The following is a 15,283-nucleotide window of genomic DNA, read 5'->3' as shown; positions in this document are numbered from 1 at the left end:
TCAGGCCTTCGAACTCAGACCAAATTGTACCACTGGCTTTCCTGGGTCTCTGGCTTGCAGACTGTGAGACTTCTCAGACCCCATGGGCCAATTCCTTACAACAAATCTACTCCTGTAGATAGCCTATTGATTTTGTTTCTCAGGAGGACCCTAACTAATATCCACTAATAGCCAAGTAGTTTGTTTAGATGCTAAGTGCAAAACTGGTTCAGAGGGTGAACATTACAATGAATTGAGTTGTACAAGAAGGGCTACCAGATTCTAAAAATTAACAGAAGAGTGAATTTTTAGGAATTTTGTTCAGTGAGAATTTTGTGTCTCCTATGTGACAGATTATAACTAAGTCTGCTAGTAAGTGGTGAAGCCCAGATTTAAGTTCATGGTTGTCTGATTCCCTTGTTTATGCCCTTTTACATAAGCAGAGTTATTTAAACTCATCTATGTCCTTTCTAGTCCATTCTATGCCCTTTCTACTCCATATTGGATATTCTTTTGTTTTAAATATATATTTCACTCTTTAAAACTCCCATATTCACTTAACAGTAGACCACATCACCCCCAAATGGGGAAGTAATTGTTCTTCAGAGCATACCCTATTCACATCCGTGGGCCGCTGCAGAGGATGCCGGAGGCCAGCTCCCCCTAGAACATGTTGGCAGTAAGTGTCCAGCTGTCGGCCTGGACGCTCGCCAGGTCCTGCCTCCTTGATCTCTGTAGCCTGTTCCCATCCATATTATGGTGAGAGGATGGCCCCTGGGCATGTTCTCCCTCACAGCTAAAAATCAAAGTCACTGTGGTTCCTCTGGATTCCAGCTTCCCACACTGCTATCCACCTGGATAAAAGCAAAAGAAGTTGCTAGGATAACAGGAAATGAGCAGAGGCATCTACGAGTGGGAGTATGGCGTGCCATCATGGCCGTATTTTTAGGTTGGTAACTTAATGCTAAAAGGGATATCCTCTTGAGCTATGTTGCTTGTACCGACACCAGGAAAACAGTCATGGTCTGGGTAAGCACCTGGAGAAACAGGAATCTTTGCCATGGACGTGGTTTGCTCGAGCTGAAAATTTTGGCATAATTAAAACAAAAACAGAACTTTATTTAAAAATAGCTAACTTCATCAAGTATTACTAAGTTATACTAAGTCTGTTGACCAAAGTTTAAGAATAGAAACAACTAGACTCAGCCAGGTTGTTGTCCTGAATAACAAAAAGGTTGTAGGTTTGATTCCCAACCAATGAACATATCTAGGTTTTGGGTTTGATCACCAATCACTGGAGGCAACCGCTTTCTCTCTCCCTTCCTCTCTCTCTAAATTAATAAACATATCCTCAGGTGATAATTGGAAAAAAAAGAATAGAAACAAATACTTATTTGTACCCAGCCAGTGTGGCTCAGTGGTTGATCATGGACCCATGAACCAGGAGGTCACAGTTCGATTCCCAGTCAGGACACATACCTGGTTTGTGGACTCGATCCCCAGTCAGGGAGTGCAGGAGGCAGTTGATCTATGATTCTCTCTCATTATTGATGTTTCTATCTCTCTCTTCCTCTTCCTTCCTCTCTCTGTAGTCAATAAAAATATATTAAAAAAACATTTACTTGGTCTTTTATTCACTTATTCTTACTAAATTCTTATGATCCTAAATCATTTTGCCCAGTCTTCTTTTCTCCGTAGTTTCCAAAGAGAAACCCTTAAACTTTTGTTGTCACTCACTTGACTCCATTCTCAGAATTTTGTCTGTTCATCCTTCAACTCTGTGGAAATTGGGGAGTAAAAACTCAGATTCTATGGAGAATGGCAATAAGCCAGACCTCCATCTCTTCCTCCCTTAGCCGGCAGGAAACTTGCTGGGATAAAGACATTGCCTCTTTATGTGCCTCTGTCTTATCCTGTTCTTCGTGTTCCTTTTAATGACAGAAGGTTAAGAGCTAATAGACACGTGGAACCTGTAATGGAATGCATTAGATCATCTTCCCTCTCCAAGATTTCCTGACAGTGGCACTTTGGGAAGAATCAAATGACTTCTCTTGCCTTAGATTTCTAGATGCCATTAAGAGTTTATTGGTCATATAAATACTATATGTTCCTTTGCTGACAAGTTTGGGCCTAGCAACCTACTTTCACATATCAACAAATATAGTTACTGTTTTATTATTATCACTAATGACCCAGTGCACGAAATTTGTGCATGGGAGGGGGGTTCCCTCAGCCCAGCCTGCACCCTCTCCAATTGGGGACCCCTTGGGAATCCCTTGTGGGATCAAGCCTAAACTGGCAGTCAGACATCCTCTCACAATCTGGGACCACTGGCTCCTAACCACTCACCTGCCTGCCTGATCACCCCTAACTGCCTCTGCCTGCCTGCTTGATTGCCCCTAACCCCTCTGCCTGCCTGCCTGATGGCCCCTAACCTCTCTGCCTGCCTGCCTGATCTCCCCTAACTGCCTCTGCCTGCCTGCCTGATTGCCCCTAACTGCCCTTCCCTGCTGGCCTGATCTCGCCCCCAACTGCCCTCCCCTGCCGACCTGGTTGCCCCTAACTGCCTCTGCCTGCCTGAACTCACCCCCAACTGCCCTCTTCTGCCAGTCAATTTGGTTCTGATTGGTCAGTTTCTATGCCAGTCAATGTCAAAAGCTCTGCCTCCTAGGCAGCCATTGGCTCCTCACAGTTCACCCAGATTTGGTTCTGATTGGTCAGTTTCTATGCCAGTCAGTGTCTCCGGGCCTATCTCTGGGCCTGATCAGAGAGGCGGGGCTGATCAGCAGCCCCCGTGGAGGCCCAGAGAGAAACTGAGGTTCAGCTGCTGACGAAGCCCTAAAGAAAGAAAGAGGCAACAGCTGATCAACATGGGGGCTGCAGATCAGACCCTGCCTCTCTCTCTTGGCCTCTATCCAGGCCTGATCTGCAGCCCCCTCGGCAGTCAGTGCTGGGTCACTGCGCCTGCATCAGCGGTAGTCAGTGCTGGGTCATCACGGCAACCAAGCATGGACTGTAGGGATAACTTACAGTGTCCAGCTGAGCCTTCGGTAATTTGGGACATTACGGACCCTGGGTTTTTATGTATTAGGAATTATTATTATTTTAATCTTCACCTGAGGATTTTTTCCCCCCATTGATTTTTAGAGAGAGTGGAAGGGGGGGGGAGGGGGAGAGAGAGAGAAACATTGACGTGAGAGAGACACATCAATTGGTTGCCTCCCACACTCACCCCAGCCAGGGCTGGGATTGAACCTGCCACTGAGGTAAATGCCCTTGACCAGGAATTAAACCTGTGACTCTTTGGTCCAAGGGCCGACACCCTAACCACTGAACAAACTGGCCAGGGATAAAATCAAGTTGACACCAGGGATACCCTTTTAGAAGATAATTGAAGTAAAGTTTAACAAAGTGTCTTTAAAAAAAAAAAAAAGTAACAGAGATGTCAGGAGTTTCTTTTTGCTGCCAAGTAGTTCCTTAGTAAATTGCCCTGAATTGTAAATCTGCATGCATATATGCAAGAATTAAGTAATATTTCCCCAGATTCCCTGAGTTTATGCTCTCCACCAACATCCACCCATATGTTTCCACACAAATGTCATTCATACCCAAACATTCAGTGACTCCAGAAACTATAAGCAAGGCCACATGGTGAACTGTGAAGATGACCAGTTCAACAGGACAGATCTCACGCTATACGGAAACCTGTACCAGCTGCTGGGAAAATAAATATCCTGCAACTCACTGTAAAAGTGGAGAGGTTCCATGATGAGAGTGTCTGGGTATGTCTGTGTGAAAGGAGCCTTAAGGCTCCTTTGTTAGACTGGATTACTTAGATAATAGGGTGTGTCTTCTTCTGGCTGTGAAACATTACATGAAATATGCAAATATACTTCTAGGAGTATTTAAACATGTTTTTGGAAAAGACCAGGCTATTGAGACATTGGTGCAGATTATCTTAGCTGTCCCTTTGGAAAGAGGGGAGAAGAGGCTGAGAAAGGGCAGCAGAAGAGACGGGGTCAGCTACGGAAGGTCTGGAAGAGAGGGATTTAGAATCATCTGAAAACTGGACTCTTCACAGAAAGGCCAGGCAACGATGAGGCAGGAAGGGATGCCTGTATTAGCCAGGTCCCCAGAGACAGGCACCCAACTCAATTTAGTTTAAGAGGGGAAATAAAAGGGAAATGTATTAGCTTTGTTACCACATTGTGGCATATCTGACGCTCTTTGGTGTTCAATAAATGCTGCCTTCAGAGTTAATGCTCTCTTATTGATGTCTCTGGTTGCTATAGAGCCTTTACTCCAGAGTTCTGTGTAAGACTATGGGCATTATACCTTGTTCATAATTAGATTATGCTCTAGGGACCTATGGATGAAAGTAAGCCTGTCTCAAATGTCATGTTTCAGAATCCTAACTATAAAAATCTATAATTGACTGCCTCCTTAGGAACAAAGAGAATGATGGCTTGTCTGCCCCAAGAAGGATATGCTAGAGGAACACAAAGAATTGTTGCTGCTGGGAAATGAGATTTTTTTTCAATGAGCTGGGGAAAACTGATGGTATGGCTCATGGGAGTAAACTCTGTGAATATAAAAACCAAGCTGGGGACGAGGCCAATCAGTGCTTATACAGAGCACTCTGAAACTAATGTTGGCTCCCTCAGGATGCTGGGAAGTTTGAAGGTAATTACCTGTGACACTCAGCCTTTCCTTGGGACACAATTTTAAACAACTGACCTAATTTCTGAGTTGAGTGAATGCCAACATTGAATTTCTGCTCAGTTGGAACCAATTTCATTTCTAGCCATCTCTCAAGTGAGTTGGCAGTACTTGCTTCGAATTCTTTATTCTACTTATGCAGAAGTAATTTGGGGTCATGTTTAAGTCTTTCTCCTTTGGGCTGGGAAGTGGTGAGGGAGGCAGTGTATGGCATTGAGGTCCCTATTTACCTCTTTGGCTACGTGGCTGCTTGGGTTTCTTCTTCCACTGAAGTCCTGTTCACTTAATATGGTGAACAAGTCTGTACTTGGGTTCACCTCAATTCCATGAGCAGTTGTTGAGGAATCATCATGGGTTTGGGTACTCTGTTAAATGCTGGAGTGGCAGGTCTGGAGGAGGAACAGTATGGTTTAAAGAGAATGTGTGATTCCCCTGGCTGGTTTGGCTCAGTGGATAGAGCGTCAGCCCTCAGACTGAAGGGACCTGGGTTATATTTTGGTCAAGAGCAAATACCTCAGTTGCAGGCTCAATCCCCGATCCTGGTTGGGACATGGGTGGGAGGCAACCAATTTATGTGTCTCTCTTACATTGATGTTTCTCTCTCTCTGTCTCTCCTCCTCCATCCCACTCTCCCTAAAAATTAATGGAAAATATCCAAAGGTGAGGATTTAAAAGAATTCTCTCTGAAAAGAGTGTGTGATGGAGGAAAGATTCCTGGCACTGGAGTCAGACTGTCTTCTAGCCCTGGCTTCCCTACCTACCAGGAAGAAGAACTTGGGCAAGTTATATACACACTGTGAAGTCAGGGTCATAATTCCAAATTTGAGAAAATTGTATCTTTAAACAAACTCAAAATCATATATCCTATCTAATAAAGAGGAACTATGCTAATTGACCCTCAAACCATCACAAAGATGGCGGCGCCTACGGCCAATAAGGAGGGAATATGCTAATTGACTGTCCCACCCTCAAAGATGGCGGCTCCCACAGCCAATAAGGAGGGAATATGCTAATTGACTGCCATGCCCTCAAAGATGGCGGCATCCACAGCCACAAGATGGTGGTGCCCAACCACCCAGGGCTGGCCCGAGGTGCAGGCAAGCCTCGGGTGGCAGCTGCCCAGCCGCCCAGGGCCACCCGAAGCTCAGGTAACCAGGGCCAGCCGTGGCTTGTGCTACTGGCAGTGACAGCATCAGAGGTTTGATGGGGCGTCGCCTTCCCCTGATCACCGGGTGGCCTCCTGCCCTTGAGGGCTCCCAGACTGTGAGAGGGGGCAGGCCTGGCTGAGGGACACCTCCTCCAGTGCATGAATTTTCATGCACCGGGCCTCTAGTATTTCTATAATAGCAGAGCCTATAATCTTTAAAAAATTTTTAAAAGCACATCACAATGCCTGCCTAGATGTTCCCATCATCTATCATCCAAGCCTCGGTGCTCACCTAATTAGGAAATGTGGGGTGTTTGGTTCTCTCTGTGGTGCCTAGTTTAAATTCCACTGCATTCTAGCCCACATGAAATCAACATAAAAATTGAGAGCTGTTTGAATCTCTGAGATGAGGCAACTGTGGCTTTTCTATTTGAAGGAACAGTGTCATTGCTCCTCTATTAAATACCAAAAAAAGGAAAGTTTTCCCCCCTCTCCCTCATGAATTATGAAATCAAAAGGGAAAGCCATGCCCAAAATTTGACAGGTGAATAGTCTGTTTTCCTAATACAATTGCTCCTAGTAGTTGTAATAATAAATAGATGTGCATGCAATAGTAATACACACATATATAATTTATATGTATGTATATGTAAAAAAGGAATATGTGTGTGTAATGGTATACTGACATAGCAACCATAATCAGTGGCCAATCTATGTCACTTCTAGAGAATAGCTTTTTGTGCCTGGAAGGTCTTCTAAGGTCAGTGATCCTCTAAATATAAAACAGAGCACGTGAAACCCCACCTAGGGTTGTTCCCAGCTCCAGGAAACAGGTGACATGGGAGGGAAACTAAGATATTTAAGGCATCCACTGTCCTCCACAAGTGAGCATTTCTGGTTTTCTGAGTTGAAGATGTGGATATTTTCAACCTTTTAATTCTAGGCTGCCTTGCGCCTGTCTCCTCTGGTGGGGCCTGTTTTATCCCAGGAAAACAGTCTTTGACAGGCCACTTCCTCACAGCTCACCTGATGCACACCAGTTGGCCTGTCTTTGCCTGATGTCAACACATTTAAAGGTGCACAAATGGCCATTTTACTCCTAAAGTGTCCATTGAAGACTAATTTTATCTTAATTTGATAATACCAGTCTCTTTTAAAACCAGTTTCTGGCCAGTGAAACACTTGAGTCAAACAACTGTGTAATCAAATTCTTCCCATATCCGGCAAGCATAGCTTGATGATTTTAATGAGTGATAATTTTGTTGATCTTAATCCTCTCACCTGGAGATATTTTTCCATTGCCTTTTTTTTTTTTTAGAGAGAGAGAGAGAATGGAAGGGAGCGGGGGAGACAGAGAGAGAGAAACATCAATGTGAGAAAGACACATCGATTGGTTGCAGGGCCCGGGATAGAGCCTGAAACCGATGCTCCCTTTTTAAGGAAGTAGATTAATTGAAGGTGGGGAAAGTGTGGGTGTATAACCAGAAAATTGCCCTTGACTGGAATCAAACCTGGGACCCTTGGGTCCAAAGGTCGACGCTCTATCCAATGAACCAAACCAGCTAGGGCTGATCATTTTTTTAACTATTTCATACAGACAGATTTTTTCCCCCCTAAGTCATTTACGATGCCAAGATTTCAGATAGATATTGATCCTCCCAGCAGCTTTGGCAGACCATACATTTCCTTTCCAAGGCGAGCTTATGTTGGCTATATTTTCATAGTGTTGCTGATACAATGCTCCCTTTTTAAGGAAGTAGATTAATTGAAGGTGGGAAAAGTGTGGGTGTGTAACCAGAAAGTTGTTCTCTTTTTATAGAACTATTGAGTCATTTGGAAGACACTGTAGAAAGCATCTAGGTCTCCTCTGTAAAAGGAGGGGCTGAATTGGATTCCCCTTGTGTCTTCCCCCACTTTAGCATCCTGTGAGTCTATCACCCACTCGACTTTGAACTCCTGGAGAACACCACCAGGCCTTAATCACCTCCGTATTTCCAAAGGCCTAACACCCAAAAGGGCCTCTTTACTTATTTGTTAATGGATTAATTATCTTGCCTTTTTATGTGGTTCATTCTAATACCTTCTGAACAGAGCAAGAATCAAATATTTCCAGGAATGGCTCACAATATAAGATTTTCCCATTTTGTATTTTGTTCCTATGCTGTAAGGCACATACACATATACCACTATCAGTGATGGTGATTTTGGTTGAGGTGAGTCAGTTCATTAACTCACACAAAAATATTTGCAGAACACCTACCAGGTACTGGGACCAAGGTGCTGAACTAGACTCAGTTCCCTCCTTCCTGGCACGTAGAGTATGATGAAGAAGACAGGCAGGTAAGTGTAAAATAATACAAGTGCTATGAAGGCTAAGCACAAGGAGCTGTGGGAACAGAGGAATGCAGGGAAGGTTTCCCAGAGGAAATAATAAACAAAATCAACCCTTACCGTTAAATAGGAGTTAGCCAAGTACAAGTGAGGAGAAGGGGGGGTGGCACTGGAGGAACTGAGAACTATTGGTTGCTGAGATAGTGTTTATTTAGACGACAATAAAGGACTTTGGAAAGAGTTCAAGCAGAGGCGTGATATGACCGGAATTGTGTTTTAATTGCACTTAGAGAATTAGAAAGGGACAAGATCCGGAGCTAGACATGTAGGAAGCTTTGGGAGGAGTGGCAGTGAAGGTGAAGAGAGTGGCCGTGGATGTGAAAAGAATTAAATGAATTCTGGAAATAACCAGGAAGATAGAGAATGGAGGTATATTTGTGCGTGTTGGAGGGTGATGTAGGAAATAAGGAGTCGAGTCTGATTCTTGCTTGGAGAACCGGGTGGATGGTGTGCCCCTCACGGGAGTAGACACGCCTGCTAAGGCTGCCGCACTCTGGGAGGGGAGGGAGGGGATGATGAATTCCACGGGCTAGCCAAGGGACATCCCACAGGAGAGGCCTGCTAGCCTGTGCGTTATGTGGAACTAAACCTCAGGAGAGAGTTCTGGGTTGAAATTATAGAATTGATAATCATCAATACATGGATAGAATCTGAAGGTATTAGAATGAATATCCTGGGGAGGAGAAGAGGTGCTGAGGAACCCCAAGAAATGCCAGGCTTTAAGGCATTTATTTTGCTTGCTGATTAGTATCACCTGCTTAGTCCTCACTGCTAAGGGCCAGGTTCAGTCTAGGTCATAAAGGACCCCACAAGGCCCTTTCCACTGTGGCCCCAACCAGGAGCTCTGTGGAGGGCAAAGCCAGGCCCTGAGCACTCAAGGACGCCTCACATAAATTATCAAGTTCGCAGTCAAAATGATTTGCAAATATTGCTTGCTCATGTGGGTGTGGAGAAGAGGAAATATGATTATGAAGTATACGGGAGCTAAGGCATGTTCCTGAGCTTAATGTAAGAATGCTTTTTGTAGATTGCATTGAGCATGACAGACAGAAGGTCCGATGTCATAAAAATCCATCCAGGATGGAGATCCCCGTGTTCGTCACTGAGCTACCCCTGGGGAGGGGTGTGGAGCAGAAGCAACACAAGTCTCTGCTTTCACCATCTTCCCAAATCACAGGCACAACTTGATCAAGGACGAGGAGCAGATGGAGCAGAGGGCAGCTGTGATGGTATTGGCAAGAAGGAGGTCTGCAAAGAGCCACAACCCAAAGGAGCACTTGCATCCTTGATAACAAACGAAATCAAGAGCTTTCGGCATAGTACCTGAGTCACACAGTTGGCCCTCTGTACCCGTGGGTTTCACATCAGCTGATTCAACCAACTGCAGATCCAAAATATTAGGCTTAGATGTTGCTGTACCAAAAATGTACAGACTTTATTTTTTTGTCACTATTCCCTAAACAATACTGTGTAACAACTATTTTCATATCATTTACATTGTATTTGGTGTTATAAGCAATCTAGAGATGATTTCAGTATATGGGAGGATGTGTATAGGTTACATGTGAAAACTATGCCAGCTTATTTAAGGGACTTGAGCATCTGCAGATTTTGGCATCCGTGGGAAGTTGTGGAACAATTCCCGGTGGATACTGAGGAACAACTATAGACGTATGATGTCCCAGCCATCATAAGTGCTGGTCTCATAAGTATGTCTGTAAACTAACTGGTTTAGGCAGAAATCCATAACTAAGCAAATAGTCGTTTATTTTATAATTTTATAAAACCCTGGAAAGATTATAGTTATTTTTTAAATTTCTTTTTGTTTTGTTTTGTTTCACATAAACTGACGTATCCCAGAGCTATTTAAAAATCCCATCTGTTGAAACCTTCCAAGCTGGTTGTCTACTTCAGGACAAATATTTTGATTTACTAAGGAGCTTAAATCAGATAAGACATCCTGGGGGATGTGGAACCATCTAAAAATTGTTATCTTAAGAGATTTAGTTATTTTTTTAGCCTTACATCTGCTACAAACTTCATGTCTTAAAAACTTAACTTTTTGCAGGCACTCCAGTTCTGAGGATACAGTGAATCCCTGGGATTAGACCTCTTGGTAAAAATAGACATGTGGATTAGTGGCAGATAACAGGGTACCCAAAATGAAATCACACATCCTGCTTAAAATCCTACCAACACTGTGGACTCTCTGAACTTTGACAGGAAACTGGATATTATACATTGGCCCAAGATGACTTTATGAACAAAAATCCACCAGTTTTCATTTCCTTTGTAGTGGGGTGTTTTAACTAAAGGGAATCTCTATTTTGTTTAAATTATTTTTATTGTGGTATAATTGACATATAACATTGTATTTGCTTTAGGTGTACAACGATGATTTGATAGTTGTGCATTTTGCAAAATGATGACCACAATAAGTCTAGTTAACATCTGCCACCCTACATAGCTGCAAATAATTTCTTTCATGTGATGAGCACTTTTAAGATCTATTCTTTTAGCAACTTCCGGAAAAGCAATCCAGCATTGTTACCTATGGTCATCATGCTCCACATTACATTCCCATGGCTTATCAGTTTTATAACTGGATGTCTGCACCTTTTGACCTCCACCCATGTTGCCCACCCCTCACCCCACCCCTACCTCTGCCTCCAGCAACCACCAGTCTGTTCTCTGTATCAATGAGTATTGGATGTTTGTTATAGTTCAAGCACTTTACATCTATCAACTCATCCAATCCTCACAACAGATCTAGAAAATGAGCACCATGGCCCTGGACAGCAGCACAGTGGTTAGAGCGCCGGCAGGTTTGATTCCCAGTCAAGGGCACTACCTGGGTTGGAGGTTCCATCCTCACACACCCCGCCCCCCCCCCCCCCCCCCCCCGGATGCATGCAGGAGGCAACCAATTGATTTGTCTCTCTCACATCGATGTTTCTCTCTCTTTCCTTCCCCTCCTCCCCCTTTCCTTCCACTCTTTCTAAAAATCAATGGAAAACATATCTTCGGGTGAGGATTAACAACAACAAAAAGACCCAATTCCTAAGGGAAAACTAACCCTCCAAGCTCTGTCTTACAGGTGGCCCGTCTTCCTTTCCCTTGGGGGCAGGGTGGGAAAGGAGAGTTACTTCAAATAAAGGCCAAGTTTCTTTGGGGCCTGATTGAAACATTCTAGAATGAGATTGTGGTGATGGTTGAATAACTTTGTAAATTTACTAAAAATCATTGACTTGTGCACTTAAATGAGTGAGTTTTATTTCTGTAAATTTCAATAAATTTGTTTTAATAAAAAACAAACCTACAATCAGCAAAGTCTCTCTATTCCTGCACTGAGCTCTGATCTCTCTCATCCCTTACAGAAGTCATTTGTGTTAGTTCTTGGTTTATCTTACCAGTTTTCCGTTGACAAATATCAGCAAACACATCTGTATAAGTAATATTTTAATTGATTTTAAAATGTTGCCTTAAATACTGGTGATGGAGGAAAACAAATCTAATCTAATCCCTTTAAAGCTTATGGGGATTCTGAAAGAAGGGCAATTCTGGGCGCCACAAAAGTTTTAGACTTTGTTACATTGGTTTCAGTGTGTCTAATAATGCCTGAAAAATACAAATTTTATTAACTTTAGTGAGAGGTTCACAGATTAAGGGGGAGGGGGAATGAAAAAAGAGAGATTTTGGAAATGACAAAACTGCGTTGTGGGAAAACAGAAAGAATAGCAATAGTTGGAGGTTGCTGTAGTAAAGGTAGGGGGTGGGAGGAGAGAGAGAGAGAGAGAGAGAGAGAGAGAGAGAGAGAGAGAGAGAGAGAGAGAGATTATCTTTAGTGGCATTTGCTGAGCAGTGAGTTGTGAATATCTGAAAGCAAGTCTGGTATATTACAAGTTTTCCTGACTGAAAAAGAAGGCAGTCTTGCGTTTGGTAGTTCCCCAAGATAGCCACTAGGTGGCAAAATCGATCCAAGACAGTTGTCGTCTGTAAAAGGAACTGCTGAGCAGGAGGTATAAGTGTACAATAGTTAAACATACAATACACTTTTAAAATATATATGTGTTTTTATTGATTTTTTTAGAGAGAGAGGAAGGGAAAGGGAGAGAAGATAGAAACATCGATAATAGAGAAACATTGATGGGCTGCCTCCTGCATACCTCCTACTGGGGATTGAGCCCCCAACAGGGCATATGCCCTGGTGGGAAATCAAACAAACAACCTCTTGGTGCATTGAAAGATGCTCAATCCACTGAGCCACGCTGGCCAAGCCACTTTTTAAAAAATATATACTTTAATTTTTATTTATTTATTTATTTATTTATTTTCTGTAGATCCATTTACTGCTTTAAAGTTGTCAACTGTTCGGCAGGTACAAGAAAGTGTTTTTAATCAAGAAGAAAAATATTTACATTGCTAATACAAAGAACATTTGGAATTACTCCTGGCTGGCCTCAGGCCTGCCGCCCACACACCCAGGACCTGTGTCCGCACCATGTGCATCCTGTGTACTGACTGAGCAGTTAGCTGCACCTGCATTTTCTGCCGCTTTTACTTTGATGTGGGGTTTCTTTAAAAGCGCTCTGAGTTTGTCCAGCGAAAAACCTCACGTTTTTTGGAAAACCAATGCAGCCACACTGTTTTCCAGACCGGCCTCCAAAGCTGAACGTGGGTGTTGGCAACACTTCGAAAAGTTCAAATCCTTCATGGAACTGGAACTCGTTCAGCAGCTCTTCCTTGGTCCAATTACAGGAGGTTATTAGAAAAAAGCCTTTCACTTTCAACACCCTGGAGAGAGAGTTCACATATTCCTTCCTCTTCTCAACGGCACTGTCAGGATTCAGGCTTATAGCGTCAAAAGTCCCTTTGTCAATGCAGACGTGAAAGTCAGACAGCTCTGTGGGAAGATTCAGGAAGTCTCCTACCTTCAACGTAATGTTAGATAACCCTTCTTTCTCTATAATACTTCTTTCTCTATAACACTTCCTGAAAGCTGTATTGCAGAAGGCGAGTAATCAATGCCAGTAATATTGGAGAAACCGAGCTTTGCAAGTTCAACCAGGAGAGCACCATTTCCGGTTCCAATATCAAGCACCGAAGCATCCAGTGGCATCTTGTGTTTCTGCATCCACCTTACGAGTCGATTCATACTCTCCTCCCCAAACCAGATTTCTTCTGTGTCTCCATATTCTTGGAAAGTGTGCAGTTCTCGCTCATACACAGCATCCCAATGCTCTCGGGTCGACCCGGCGAAGCCGCCCGCTCCGGGACTGCCCTCCCAGGATGGCGCCCTACTTTAATTTTTAAAGCAATTTTAGGTTCACAGCAATATTGAGCAGAGGTAGATAGATTTCCCATATAACCTGTGTCCCTACGCATGCACTGCCTTGCCTGTCGCCAACATCCCCCCTCAGAATGATGTCTGTTAAAACTGGTGAATCTATATTGGAACATCATTATCACCCAAAGTCCTTACTTACATTAGGGTTCACTCTTGGTGTTGAACATTCTATGGGTTTGGACAAATGTATAACGACGTATATATACTATTATAATACATACAGTAGTCTCACTGCCCTAAAAATCCCTGTGTTCTGCCCATTCATCCCTCCCCACTCCCACCCCAAACCCTTGGCAACCACTGATCACTTTACTGTCTCCATAGTTTTGCCTTTTCCAGAATATCATATTTGGGATCATACAGTCTGTAGTCTTTCCAGGTTGGCTTCTTGCACTTAGTAATATGCATCTAAGTTTCCTCCACGTCTTTTCATGGCTTAACAGCTCATACAGTATCCTTCTAAGCCAAGTATTCATGCCGCAGGAAGGGCAAGTGTACATTTATGCATGTATAAATCCAAGAATACAAGCCAGGCAGGTAACTGAAAAGCAAAATTTCCTCAATGGGTAACATTCATGTCTCCTCTCACTAACTCTTCCAGCTGAGGAATTCCTTTACATAAAAATGGGTTTGGGCCTGACCAGTGTGACTCAGTGGTTGAACCTATGAACCAGGAGGTTGTGGTTCAATTCCTGGTCAGGGCACATGCCCAGGTTAAGGGCTCGATCCCCAGCGGAGGGCATGCAGGAGGAAGTGATCACTGATTCTCTCTCATCATTGATGTTTCTATCTGTCTCCCTTCCTCTCTGAAATCAATAAAAATATATATTTTTTACAAATGGGTTTGGCCCTGACCGGTTTGGCTCAGTGGATAGAGCATTGGCCTGCAGACTGAAGGGTCCCAGGTTTGATTCCAGTCAAGGTCATGTACCTTGGTTGCGGGCACATCCCCAGTAGGAGGTGTGCAGGAGGCAGCTGATCGATGTTTCTCTCTCGTCGATGTTTCTAACTCTGTAAAAATAAGTAAATAAATAAATAAAATGTATTTTTTTTTAAAGAAATGGGTTTGGCCCCCCAAGGGAGAAATGGTAAAACATTAGATCTTCAGACAAAACCTATTTAAACTGTACATTTACTGTCAGCATCTCAGAACCCAGCTCTCACATTTAAAAGTGTTTCCAGGTTTTGATTTCAACTTAATATCCCAAGAGACTTCTTGTCTCCCCACTTTCTCAGATAGCGATGATTTCTTCAGCTTTAAGCCAGCGAGGCCACTTACTGTGGATGTTGTGGCTCCTTCATGCATCCCATCTCATTGGGACGGGACCATCTTCAGTGGTGTCTCCTGGAAGATTCTAATCCTGCCAGTGTCCCACACACCAGAAAAATTTATTTGACCCATAACCACCTTGAAATCACACAACCTTTTGAAGGTTTTCCAAGGACTTTTTGTTTAGTGAGGTTTGGTTTTACCGTTAAATGTAACAGGAAACAGGAAAGGGATGGAAACAGCAAAGAGAGAAAGTTGCAAAGTTGCAAACAATTCCACACACACACACACACAAAGTCTCACAAGGAGAGTTGTCCCTGGTGGTCATTGAAACATAAATGAAATTAAGCTTTGACCATTCTCTAGACAACTTAGCTTTGTCCTCCAAGAGATTTTTTCACTATCTTTGCCTCCCCTTCCTCCCACAGGA

The 15,283-nt window shown here is 43.3% G+C and overlaps 1 pseudogene across 1 annotated transcript; it reads right to left on the bottom strand.

Annotated features, from left to right (window-relative positions):
• Nucleotides 1-12,848: 12,848 nt before the first annotated feature.
• On the bottom strand, nucleotides 12,849-14,885 carry LOC307105734 (EEF1A lysine methyltransferase 2-like; annotated as a pseudogene). The gene is made up of 2 exons: nucleotides 14,863-14,885; nucleotides 12,849-13,533 (listed from the first exon to the last, which is right to left on the bottom strand). The product of its transcript is annotated as an EEF1A lysine methyltransferase 2-like (transcript).
• Nucleotides 14,886-15,283: the final 398 nt, after the last annotated feature.

This window comes from Cnephaeus nilssonii (assembly GCF_951640355.1).
Source record: "Cnephaeus nilssonii genome assembly, chromosome: 9".
In the NCBI taxonomy this organism is placed as follows: Eukaryota; Metazoa; Chordata; class Mammalia; order Chiroptera; family Vespertilionidae; genus Cnephaeus; species Cnephaeus nilssonii.
Note: the sequence above shows the minus strand (reverse complement) of the source record. Positions and strands in the feature narration are given on the sequence as shown.